The sequence below is a fragment of the Corythoichthys intestinalis genome, chromosome 11 (genome assembly GCF_030265065.1).
Source record: "Corythoichthys intestinalis isolate RoL2023-P3 chromosome 11, ASM3026506v1, whole genome shotgun sequence".
NCBI lineage: Eukaryota > Metazoa > Chordata > Actinopteri > Syngnathiformes > Syngnathidae > Corythoichthys > Corythoichthys intestinalis.
In genome coordinates, this window is record NC_080405.1 from 57,632,052 (window position 1) to 57,645,521 (window position 13,470).

Here is a 13,470-nt window from a genome sequence, read left to right on the forward strand (position 1 = left end):
TCACGGGAGAATTTGAGTGTCCTGAAAATAAACACAACTCATCCGCTGCCGTTGAAATCATTTCAACTGGATGGAGTGATTGTTCTTCACCACCATTGACGGCGATGGATGTCCAATCCAGGGGGACAGGGGGAAGGGGGCAGTCAAACTGGATTGGATGTCTATGGCTGTTGAAGGAATCGGACCTTCTGGCCAGAATCACGCCGGGGCCGGCGAGACACCGACAACCAGGCCAAAAGGCCAAACTCAGTGCGTTCACCTTAGTCTTAAAGTGCCTGTGACACGAAAAAGCATGTTTATTTCATAATACACGCGGTATTTTATGCTCCTGAATGAAATGGACCGCTTGGATGTGTGTGGAAGCGATCGCTATATTTTAGGGCTGCAGCTATCAAATATTTTAGTAATTGAGTAATCGACTGAAAATTCAATCGATTAATCGAGTAATCGGATAAAACTATGGCTGTCAAACGATTGAATTTTTTAATCGAGTTAATTACGGCTTAAAAATGTAATTAATCGTAATTAATCGCAATTCAAACCATCTGTAAAATATGCCATATTTTTCTGTAAATTATTGTTGGAATGAAAAGATAAGACACAAGACGGATATATACATTCAACATACGGTACATAAGTACTGTATTTGTTTATTATAACAATAAATCAACAAGATGGCATTAACATTATTAATAGTCTCTTAAAGCGATCCATGAATAGAAAAACTTGTAGTTCTTGAAAGATAATGTTAGTACAAGTTATAGACATTTTATATTAAAAGCCCTCTTAATGTTTTCATTTTATTAAAATTTGTAAAATTTTCAATCAAAAAATAAACCAGTAGCTCGCCATTGTTGATGTCATTACACCATGCTCACTCCCCAAAACCATGAAATCATTTGGACCCAAGCGCCAGCAGAGGGCGCCAAACACCAAAAAACAAGTAACAAGCGGACATTACACTGTTGTCATTTTAATCTGTTTGAGCGGGGCATGTGCGTTAAATGCGTCAAATATTTTAACGTGATTAATTAAAAAAATGAAATACCGCCCATTAACGCGATCATTATGACAGCCCTGTAAGTGATTGTTATTTTTAAATGAGAAACATTGGTCTGTGAGTCCTTGGGTGCTGCTAACCTAACCTTAAGTATGGTATTATTTCACGTGAACGTACCTCATAAGAATTACTTAACCTTAATTAACCATTACTGAATGTTTTTCGGACCCTTATTGTAAAGTGTAGCACATGTGTCCCTTAAACAAGAAATTATAAATGCTTAAGTTCCCCCCTCCTTAACCTTTATTAACCATTACTGAATGCTTTTTGGACCCTTATTGTAAAGTGTAGCACATGTGTCCCTTGACCAAAAAATTATAAATGTTTAAGTTAACAAACCCTAAACCCCAAACCCTAACCCAATATAGGTCTATATAGCCTACATTTTTAATTTAACCAAACTATTAGTTACTGTCTGGTTATGCATTAACTAATGCATTAGCTAATGCATTAGCTAATGCTTTAACTCATGTTAATTAATATATTAATAAATGTTAGATAAGCAATTATACTAATTATTCATTCATTCATTCATTTTCCATGCCGCTTATTCCTCACGAGGGTCGTGGAGGTGCTGGAGCCTATCCCAGCTAACTTCGGGCAGTAGGCAGGGGACACCCTGAATTGGTTGCCAGCCAATCGCAGGGCACAAGGAGACACACAACCATTCACGCACACACTCACACCTATGGACAATTTAGAGTGTTCAATCAGCCTACCATGCATGTTTTTGGGATGTGGGAGGAAACCGGAGTTCCCGGAGGAGAACAATTATACTAATTATTGCAATGTTAAACATTGGTTATTGTCTAAAAATGCATTAACTAATGGTAATTAAGGGACCCTTATTGTAAAGTGTTACCAAAGGTTGTGCTAGCAAGTATTAGGCTGTATAAAAAGGAGGTATAGGGAAACTGCAGCTTTTGGAATATGTAAAAAAGGTTGTCCGCCCGATTGCCTACCTGAGCGGTCCACTGTCCGACAAAGCCAAGGCAGCCCTGCCCTGTAAACACTCAAGATGCTAATTGGAGCCAACCAACCCTGTGGTTTTGAGAGTGTGAATGGGAATGACTAATGAGGACCTCACTTCTCACACAAGATATGCTGATTAGAGTCAGATGACCCTTCTCTGGTTACAAAAGTGATTTTTATCTACTGATCCGCCCTTGGTAGTTCTAGTGTAGCGTAGTATCAAGAAGGAAAAGTTTGTTTCCGAGACTTTCATTCATGGGGATGTGTTTACACCGTACTTGATTTCTTTTTGATATATTTACTGTTGACTAAAGTTTCAACTAGAAATTCCTTTTTTTGAAGAAGGAAATGCGATACATTTCTATACTCAAAAGAGCAATTGTAGTCTTCTCAAGGGCTTGAGAGAAAGATGGATTCCGCCTCCGAATAATGTGCTTTTTCACTAAGTACAATCATTTGTATTCATATTTTGCATTTCTTTGCAACATTTCTCACTTATTAGTGTCGCTTGTGTTCTGTTGGAGATGATGAGTGCGGCGCAGCTGTGACTGCAGTGCTTCAAGTGTGCGCTCATTTGTTTTACTTTATAGTGTTAGCCTGTAGTCTGGATACAAAATGTCGGAGTCTGGCTTTAGATCCGTGTTTTGAGAAATTAGGAGGGGGCCCGAAATGACATGCAGCGTATGCTTACCTTTAAGCCAAAATGGCCGACTACTTTGAGCATTTGACTACATAGGTTCTAGGCTCTAAAGTGATTCCATCTCCATGTAACATAATTTTTTGACTAAAACTTTGAACCCCCACTTTGAGCTCTGCGATTTATAGTCCAGTGCCGTTTATATATGCATTTTATAGTCACTTCCTGTTGGTTTTTGGGCATTTATGGGTAACTTTCTGTTGATTTTGGGTTACAGGGAATTTCAAGTCATTTCCTGTTGATTTTTTGGTCACTTCCCTTTTCCTTTTGGTGCATTCAGAGGTCACTTCCTGTGAATTATGGGGGCATTTACACGTTGCTTCCTGTTGATTTAGAGGCATTTACGGGTCACTTCCGATTGATTTTGGGTTCCTTTTCCTTTGGGGGCACTTTTGGGTCATTTCCTGCTGATTTTGGGTTACTGGGGTATTTCATGTCTTTTCCTATTAATTTTCGGTCACTTCCTTTTCCTTTTTGGGCGTTTTCTGGTACGTTTCTGTTGATTTTGCGTTACTGAGGCATTTCCAGGCATTTCCTGTGGATTTGGGGGCACGTACAGGTCACTTCCTGTGGATTTTGGGGCATTTACGAGTGACTTTCTGTTGATTTTGGGTTACTGGGGCATTTCCTGTTGATTTTCAGTCACTTCGTTTTTCTTTATGGGGCACTTAACGGGTCACTTCCTATTTATTTTGGGTTCCTTTTCCTTTGGGGGCATTTACAGGTCACTTTCTGATGATTTTTGGTTACTGGGGCATTTCACGTCATTTCCTATTGATTTTCGGCAGAGGTTGCGCTAGACCTTTTCGTTGTCTGTCATTTTGACTGACAGTGTCATAAAAATCCGGTCATAATCAATTTTTACCCGTCACTTACATTTTTAAAATGATAATAGTAATACACAATAGTATTTAGTTTTCATTCATTTTTAATGAATATTCTGTCCGAACAAGCTTAACAAGAGGCAAACAGACAGCAGAGTGCACCAATCAGCGACGGGCAGACGTACCGTTAGCAAAGCGACGAGGGCTAGACGAGGGACTTGCGCGTGGAAGTAAACATACGAGGAGAACGGATTTTATTCAACATGGCTAGCGCGAGACAGACTGTTGTCAATGTCTCGTGTCGATGTGTTTTAGCTCATTTAAAACTGAATTTACCGCGGATTGGAACATATTCTCGGCTGTCCCGTTCGCCATCCGTGTTGTTGTAGAGACGACTTTCGGCGCGCAAGAGTGACGTTGTTCGTGAAGAACACGTCACGCAAATACACAAATCTGATTTGTCGATTGATTTTGTACCTACTCGAGAGGCTGTGTCCCAGACTTTTCTCTCAGTGTTTGAAAAATACAGGGAAAACAGTCTGGCCGTGCCAGGCAAACACTCAGTTGCCTTGACATTTTTCCGAGTAAGGCCAACGACGTCATGCATCAAGAAAGACAATAGCTAATTAATATGCTCACTCGCCACTGTGTGGTCTGGGGTGTGAATTGCAACCTGTCAAAATGACGGATGGACTTCAATTTTTTCCGTCACCGTTTTAAAAAACCGGTCAACGACGGAAAATATTCGGTTAACGCGATCCCTGGTTTTCGGTCACTTCCTTTTCCTTTTTGGGCATTTTCTGGTACGTTTCTGTTGATTTTGCGTTACTGATGTCATATTTGTGTGTGTCTCAGTTCTTTTTCTTTCCTTTATGCAGCACCTGATTGAGCCAGATTGGCGGGGTAATGCGACACACCTGTGCTTGATTAGGAAAGCTCAGTATTTAAGGAAGCTTGTCACCATCTGCAAGTGTCGGACTATTGCTTGCTATTTGCCTTGCTTACCGCCTGTGTGTTCATCGTCATCCTTCGAGTTTCCCGACGTTCTACGGTCGTATTCTGGTTTGGTCATCTTTACTTTAGTGCTCTTTTGGGCTTTGTAGTCAGATTCTTGTACTGTGTTATATTCATGCATTCTAGCGTGCTCTCTTAGTTGTACTTTGTTAAACTCGCATTTTTCGCGTGCTCCCTTTGTTGTATTTTATTATATCCGCGTTTATTGGCGTGCTCTCTCAGTTCTACTCGCATTTTTGGCGTGCTCCCTTTGTTGTACTTATTAAATACAAACATTAGCTCTACCTGATCTCCTTGTCTGTTTTTGGGATCCACATCAACGGCTTGCCGTTCAGAACAACTGAGGCATTTCCAGTCATTTCCTGTGGATTATGGGGCACGTACGGGTCACTTCCTGTGGATTTTGGGTTACTGGGGTTACCCTTTCACGTCATTTCCTACTTATTTTCGGTCACTTCCTTTTCCTTTTTGGGCATTTTCTGGTAATTTGTTGTTGATTTTGGGTTACTGAGGCATTCCCAGTCATTTCCTGTGGATTTTGGGGCACTTACAGGTCACTTCCTTTGGATTTTTGGGCATTTACGGTCACTTTCTGTTGATTTTGGGTTACTGGGTCATTTGCTGATGATTTTCAGTCACTTCCTTTTTCTTTCTGGGGCACTTAACGGGTCACTTCCTATTTATTTTGGGTTCCTTTTTCTTTGTGAGCATTTACGGGTCATTTCCTGTGGATTATGGGGGCATTTACACGTCACTTCCTGTTGATTTTGAGGCATTTACGGGTCACTTTCTGTTGATTTTGGGTTACTGGATCATTTCCTGTTGATTTTCAGTCACTTCCTTTTTCTTTCTGAGGCATTTACACATCACTTCCTGTTGATTTTCAGGCATTTACGGGTCACTTTCTGTTGAATTTGGGTTACTGAGGCAATACCTGTCATTTCCTGTGGATTTTGAGGCATTTACGGGTCACTTTCTGTTGATTTTGGGTTAATGGGGCATTTCACATCATTTCCTATTGATTTATGGTCAATTTTTTTCCTTTTTGGGCATTTTCTGGTAGGTTTCTGTTGATTTTGGGTTACTGAGGCATTTCCAGTCGTTTCCTGTGGATTTTGGGGCACTTACGGGGTCACTTCCTGTTGATTTCGAGGCATTTACGGAGCACTTTCTGTGGATTTTGGGTAATTGGGGCATTTCACGTCATTTTCTATTGATTTATGGTCACTTTTTTTCCTTTTTGGGCATTTTCTGGTAGGTTTCTGTTGATTTTGGGTTACTGAGGCATTTCCAGTCGTTTCCTGTGGATTTTGGGGGCACTTACGGGGTCACTTCCTGTTGATTTCGAGGCATTTACGGAGCACTTTCTGTGGATTTTGGGTTATTGGGGCATTTCACGTCATTTTCTATTGATTTTCGGTCACTTCCATTTCCTTTTGGGCATTTTCTGGTAGGTTTTTGTTGATTTTGGGTTACTGAGGAAATACCAGTCATTTCCTGTGGATTTTGGGGCACTTACGGGTCACTTCCTGTGGATTTTTGGGCATTTACGGGTCCTTTTCTTTTGATTTTGGGTTACTGGGGCATTTCACTTCATTTCCTATTGATTTTCGGTCACTTACTTTTCCTTTTTGGGCATTTTTTGGTAAGTTTCTGTTGATTTTGGGTTACTGAGGCATTTCCAGTCATTTCCTGTGGATTTTGGAGCACTTACCGGTCACTTCCTGTTGATTTTGAGGCATTTACGGGTCACTCACACTCACACTTTCTATTGATTTTGGGTTATTGGGGTATTTCAAGTCATTTCCTATTGATTTTCGGTCACTTCCTTTTCCTTTTTTGGCATTTTCTGGTACATTTCTGTTGATTTTGGGTTACTGAGGCATTTCCAGTCATTTCCTCTGGATTATGGGGCATTTACGGGTGACTGTCTGTTGATTTTTGGTTACTGGGTCATTTCCTGTTGATTTTCAGTAACTTCCTTTTTCATTTGGGGCACTTAACGGGTCACTTTGTGTTGTTTTTGGGTTCCTTTTCTTTTGGGGGTCATTTCCTGTTGAGAAGTGATTCAAGAATTTCCTCAAATGAATAGGAAGTGACTCAAAATCAAAAGGAAGCATCATGTAAATGCCCTAGATATGAACAAGAATTGGCCTGTAAATGTCCACAACAGACTGGCTGGGAATGCTCTGGTTTAAGTGCCATTGATGGCGCAAGACATCTGATCCGAAACTGGACGTCTAGCGCCATCAATGGCAGCAAGTGAGCTAACGTAGACACTATTCTAATGGATTTCACGAGCAACACGTTTGAAATCTGACATTTTTGGTGCCAAAGGATGCTGTATTTTTAATCATTTATTTATCTATGTATTTTTTAACCCTGCCTCCTCCTATCAAGCGAGGAAAAACTGCTTGTGCTACATCATCAAACGGAACTTATAGGCGGCAGTTATTTAAGGGTCGTCACGTAATTGCAGCCCTTATTCCGAGACCCTCTGGTGGAAGGTCAACGCGATGAAGCCGGGGGATGATTTTAGCGGTAAGCTAATGGATTTCATGCTGGAGAGACCTCACAGCACACAACAGGCAGGAAGCTTCAAAGTGTTCTCCACAATGAACCCCCCCCTTTCCATCCGTATCATATAACCCCCCCCCCCCTCCCCCCATCTCTGTTAAAGGCAATTATCAGTGGCAAAATGGCAGCTCCATCTGCGTCCATTTGCAGCTCACATCACACGCAGGATAACATCTATGTTTGGTAATTATCCGAATTAGCATTTCTCCCAGCCGCGATGCGTTCAAAGGCGAGCCCGTGTGTCGGGCGCGATATCGCCGACGACAGATCTATCGCTCGCTTGATGTTTTGCACGGGGCGAAATATTGTGTGATAACTGGCAGGTAGGCCAGACAATTCAAAAGAAAAACATTTTCAAACAAACAAAAAAAAATTGATCAATATTCTTCGTACGACTTCAGAGCATATTTGCTTTAAATCAGTATTAACTCATTTAGCACTGTAAACATAGCCATTAAATCCTTTTGAACTAGGATGGATAACATTAAATGATCATATCATATCATATGTTCAGAAAGAAAGAATAAAATATAATACAATAGAATACACTTTATTTGTCAATATTTTTATTGTAATCTCAGAATTTTGGCATTATTCTCAGAATTCTAACCATAATCTCAAAATTCTAATTTGACTTTAAAAATAAATTAAAAGCTTCTGCAATTTCAGCATTCCTATTTTAATCGTAGAATATGAATTTTAATGTCAGTATCCTGACGTTAATCTCAGAATTTTGACTTTCTTTTCAGAATTCTGACCTTAATATCAAAATTAGAATAGAATATAATAGTATAGGATAGACTTTATTTGTCATTATTTTATTTTAATCTCAGAATTCTGGCTCCATTCTCAGAATACTAGCCTTAATCTCAGAATTCTTATTTTAATCTAATTTAATTTAATTTAAATTAAAATCAGAATTCTAGCTTTAATCTAAGAAGTCTTATTTTAATTTCAGAAATCTGATTTCTCAGAATTCCGACCTTAATCTCAGAATTTGTGTTTTAATCTAAGAATTCTGACCCTAATTTCATAATTAGAATAGAATAGAATAGTATAGAAAAGACTATTTTTCATTATTTTATGTTAATATCAGAATTATATCTTTAATCTCAGAATTCTTAATCTCAGAAATCTGATTTCTCAGAATTTTGACCTTAATCCCAGAATTCAGGTTTTAATCTCAGAACTTCAAAATCAGAATTGTGAGAGTAAAATTAAAATTCCAAGATTCAGGTCAGAATTCGGACTTTCATTGCTGATTTTTTTATTTTAGCTCAGAATTCTGACCTGAGTCTTGGAATTCTTATTTATTCTCAACATTATGATTTCGGTATTAAAAAAAATTCTGGGATTAAAATAAGAATTCTCACCTTAATCTCAAAATTCTGACATTAATCTCAGAATTCTGACCCTAATTTCAAGTAACCTTTGAATGCCCCAAAAGGAAAAGGAAAAGACAATAAAAATAAACAAAAGAACAATAAACAATAAAAGAAAATAAGACATTTTATGAAATGCCCCAGTAAACCAAAATCAACAGGAACTGACCCTTGAATGCCCCAAAAGGAAAAGAAAGTGACCCATGAATGGCCCAAAAGGAAAATGAGGTGACCGAAAATACACAAGAAATTTTATGAAATGCCCTAGTAACCCAAAATCCAGAGAAAGTGACCCGTAAATGCCCCAAAATCAACAGGATGTGACCCGTAAAGGCCCCAAAAGGGGAAGTGAACGAAAACAAACAGGAAATGACGGGAAATACCCCTGTAACTCAAAATCAACAGAAAATGATCTGTAAATGCCCCCAAATCAACAGGAAGTCACCCATAAATGCCCCAAAATGTATAGAAAGTGACCGAAAATTAATAGGAAGTGACTAATAAATGCCCCAAAATTAACTGGCATTGGCTGCCACGGACAAACGTAGACGTCCAATCCGTTTAAAGTGGGAGGGACGGCAGTGAATGAACATATAGTATAATTCTAAACTAAATAATAGAAGCATAAACAAACATATTAGCTCAAACAAACAAAAAAATATTAAATGAAGATCTAAGTACAACAAAAGAACAATTGGCTTACTTGCATAACAAAAGTTGGCAAGCTTAAATGCCATAAAATGCTAACGTTTTTTTTTTTTTTCTTCAAAGCTCTTCACTAATCGTTCAAACACATATTCCTACAAAAACTGATGAATATGGTTCTAAACTAAATAAGGACTGCATAAACAATAATATTAGCTCAAACAAACGAAACAAAAAAACTAATAAATGAGGATCTCTTACAACAAGTACAAGAAAAGAACAATTGGCAAACTTGCATAGCAAAAGTCTGCTAGCTTAAATGCTATAAATTGCTAACTTTTTTTTTCAAAGCTCTTAAAAAATCGTTCAAACACATATTCCCACAAAAAATGCCAAATATACTTCTAAACTAAATAACGAATGCGTAAACAAACATATTAGCTCAAACAATAACATACCTTATGTAAGATGAGTTATGGTATATTCACCGTCACCACCAGAGGGCAGTGTATTCACCCAAATCAATTAAAGGAAATGCAACACTTTCACAACAAATTATTACGACGTCAGTCTAATGAAACGAATCCTCGAAGTGGCAAAATTTGATTCAAAGCTTTTTTTCCTAATGGAATTAGTCGAGTTAATCGATTAATCGTTGCAGTCTAGTTGGCCTGTCTTTTATTATCTTTTTTTTTTATTTTATTTTTTTAAATGTGCACTTATGCACACACAACTGTGTAAGCATCGCTTTATTTTGGCTGAAAGCTGCAGCGGAGAAAGGTTTGTCAACAGCAGAACACCACCGTGTGTCGGATAACAAAAGGTATGAATGCAAATATTAGAGCGGGCGACGGTGTGACGCTGCTGAAATATTAATAGAAGGAGGCGGCTCATCAATTATTGATGTTCACTCGCTGGCTCACGCGTGCGTCTTCTAGTTAAGGTTGCCGCGCTACACTAGCGAGCACAAAAAGTTGGACAACTTTTCTTTCTCGCTTAATGAGACTCAGGCGAGTCGCAGCATTTTAAATTCATTCGCCGCCACTGACGGCAACAGACGTCCGATTTGAAATTCGTAATATTTGGAGAGATGCCAAAAAATAAAAAACATCAGAACTCTGACCTAAATCTCAGAATTCTCATTTTAATCTCAGAATTATGACTTTTTCCCCTTAGAATTAGAATAGAATACACTTTATTTGTCATTGTCTTGTTTTAATCTTTGAATTCTGACGTTAATCTCAGAATCCTTGTTTTAATTTTAGAATCCTAGTTTTTATTGTCAGTATTCTGGCGTTATTCTCAGAATACTAACCTTAATCTCAGTATTCTTATTTTAATCTCAGAATTGTGATTTGACTTTAAAATCAGAATTTTGACTTTAAGAATTCCTATTTTAATCTCATCAGACTTTAACCTAATCTCAGACTTCTGACTTTCTTCTCAAAATTTTGAGTTTAATCTCATAATCAGAATAAAATGTAATACAATAGAATACATTTTATTTGTCAATATTTTTATTGTAATCTCGGAATTTGGCTTTAATCTCAGAATTCCAACCATAATCTCAGAACTCTTATTTTAAAATCAGAATTCTAATTTGAGTTTAAAAATAAATTAAAAGCAGAATTCTGACCTTAATCTCAGAGTAATGATTTTAACTTTATTCTCAGCATTCCTATTTTAATCTCAGAATATTTATTTTAATGTCAGTATCCTGACATTAATCTCAGAATTTTGACTTTCTTTTCAGAATTCTGACCTTAATCTCATAACTAGAATAGAATATAAAAGTATAGAATAGACTTTATTTGTCAATATTTTATTTTAATCTCCTAAATCTGGCTTCATTCTCAGAATATTAACCTTAATCTCAGAATTCTTATTTTGATCTCAGAATTGTTAATTTTAGAATTGTGATTTGAATTTAAAATCAGAATTCCATAAAAGTATAGAATAGACTTTATTTGTCAATATTTTATTTTAATCTCCTAAATCTGGCTCCATTCTCAGAATACTAGCCTTAATCACAAAATTCTTATTTTAATCTCAGAATTGTGACTCGACTTTCATTCTTACATTACGGACTTTTTATTCTAATCTCAGAAGTCTGACTTGAATTTTTTTTTTTTTAATTATTATCTATAATTATTTTATTATCTTTTTCTCAGAATTCAGATTTTTTTGTCTCATTCTTTTTCTGTTCTTTTTCTTCTTTTTTCTTTTTCTGAGTTCGGACTTTTTGCCGGAATTTTTATTTTATTCTCAGAATTCTGACGTGATTATAAAACCAGATTTCTGATTTTAATCTCAGAATTTCATTCCGACTTTAAAGTCAGTTCAGAGAATAAACTCAGAGCTTCATTCTCAGAATTCTGACCCGAATCTCAGAATATTATTTTAATCTCAGAAAGCTGACTTTGATCTTAAAATTCTTATATTAATCACAGAACTTCATACTCAGAATACTGACGATTGTCTCAGACCTTAATTTTCAGAATTATGACTCATTCCAGAATTTTTATTTTAATCTCGAAGTTCTTGTTTTAATCTCAGAATTCAGATTTTAATACCAGAACTTCATTCGGACTTTATTCCCAGAATTCTGACTTTAATCTTTAAATTCTTATTTTAATCTCAGAACTTCATTCTCACAATTCAGACTTTTTTCTCAGACCTTCATTTTCAGAGTTCTAACCTTGATCTCAGAATTCTGACCTGAATCTCAGAATTCTTATTTTAATATCACAATTCTGACTTGACTTTAAAACGAGAATTCTGATGTTAATCTCAGAACGTCGTTCTGACTTTATTCTCTTAATTCTGAATTGACTTTAAAAGCAGAACTCTGTTTTCCAAGAACTTCATTCTCAGAAGTCTTACTTTAACCTCAGAGCTTCAGTCTCAGAATTCAGACTTTTTTTCTCAGACCTTCATTTTCAGAGTTCAAACCTTGATCTCAGAATCCTAACCTTAATCGCAGAATTCTGACTTTTGTAGCTGAATCATTTTAACCTCAGAATCTCAAAATTCTTGTTTTAATATCATAATTCTGACTTGACTTTAAAACGAGAATTCTGATGTTAATCTCAGAAACTCATTCAGACTTTATTCTCTTAATTCTGAATTGATCCTAAATTCTGAACTCTTGACTTTATTCTCAGAACTTCATTCTCAGAATTCTTAATTGACTTCAAACTCAAAATTCTCACTTTAATATCACAATTCAGACTTTAAAGTCAGAAAGGTTTGTAGGTTTATCATTCAAAAGGACCGGTTTGAACCATGCACAGTATTTTGGGAATGCCACGGCAAGACGTGTACATACAGGCTACTTTCTGTGATTTTCAATGGATGCATGGCAACGCTGCCTGCAGTATATCAAAGTTGCTATTTCCCAAGGCCGGCGTGCATTCAGTGGCATGACTGCAGCTGAAGATAATGAAGTCCTCTTGGCAGCAGCGATGATGCCTCCGCACTCCTCGCTGTCTTTTTGCCAGCACGCGGCTGAGCGACTGTATCCTTATGTCAGCGGTAGGCGGGGGAGGGGCTCGGACCTGCTGGAGAGCGGCGCGGGCAGGTGCCGGCGGAATTCCTAATAAGCACTTCATTTCCCCGCGTTGGCACGAGACCCGCGGCGGCCGTCACCGCCGCTCAGACGCTGACAGTAATGAGGGGCTCCGGGAGGCCACCCAGACGGATTGCAGGCACGCGGCTGACTGGCCATCGTTCCTTCCTTCCTTCCTTCCTTCCTTGCCACTGCGCTTCAACGGGGAATTCGTTCCGAAACCGCTTCGACAACAAAATGACGTTTACTTAAGACCAAAGGCAATTTAGTCATCTGGGGAAATAAATCTACGGTCACGCCCAAAAATGTAGAACTTTATGCGATATAAAGGGGGTAAGTTAAAGCGCTACATTTTGGGAATTGACAAAAATGAGTCGGCAAAGAGCAGTGTTGTTGTTTTCTTTGTTAGTCATATTTAGTCATCTCAAAATGTGTTTTTCTTCATCTAGTTTTGGTTGACGAAAACTCAGACTAATTTCGTCTAGTTTTAGCCAACGTTTACTCAATATTTCCGTCTGTAAAATTCAATAAGTTTTACTCCGAAAATAAGTAAATAAATGTTTCCAACTATTTCAAATGAGCATTTACAGACGAGCACATACTGTAACATCTACAAGGACAACGATTGGTGATAATTAGGGTTGTTCCGATCATGTTTTTTTTGCTCCCGATCTGATCCCGATCGTTTTAGTTTGAGTATCTGCCGATCCCGATATTTCCCGATCCGATTG